Source organism: Zeus faber (genome assembly GCF_960531495.2).
Source record: "Zeus faber genome assembly, chromosome: 12".
Lineage (NCBI taxonomy): Eukaryota > Metazoa > Chordata > Actinopteri > Zeiformes > Zeidae > Zeus > Zeus faber.
Genome location: NC_137196.1, coordinates 12,913,334 through 12,914,042, shown reverse-complemented (window position 1 = coordinate 12,914,042; position 709 = coordinate 12,913,334).

Here is a 709-nt window from a genome sequence, read left to right as displayed (position 1 = left end):
TATGAACAACACGTCGATGCAGCAAGGCCAAATATCACACCTGCATCCCATGCAGAGTTATTATTTCAGAGAGGAGAGTCTTTTCACAGTTTAATCTCCCTGTTAAATAAACATCTATCTCTTATGGCTTGGCTGTGGAAATGTAAAAATGAGGCAAGTTGTTGTGGACATTTTGATGTTCAGTGAATAGAGACTCAACATTTAAATAAAGAGCGGTGCTTCTGTCTCTTGGAATAATTATGTGTTCACAATTTATAAAAAAAAAAAAAAGGGGGGTGCTTTTATATGAGTACAGAAATAAATGCCTTTTTTGGGGGTGATTTGTTCGAGTAGCAAAAAAGGATATACTTTATCATATTATCTTAATGTTTGTCTCGGGTGCTTTTGTTGTGCAATTAGCATCGAGCCACGACAGAAACAGATTTGTCCTTTCCCTTGGAACTTGAAACATATTCTGCCAAGAATAAACGGTTATTTTTATTTTTATTTTTTACAAAGTGTCCCAGACAAGGTCAACTCCCGTGCATAAAAAGATAAAGATTTTCAAAAAGTATCTCTTTTTCAGGAGAACATATTCCAAGTAAATGAAAGAGGAAAATCGTTTTTGAGGTTATTCCATTGAATTTGGTGAAATTTAATTGAAAAAAAAAAGAGTCTTTCGTTTCAGATTAAGCAACTGTTCGTTTTTGGCTTGTTCTGGGATTTGCTT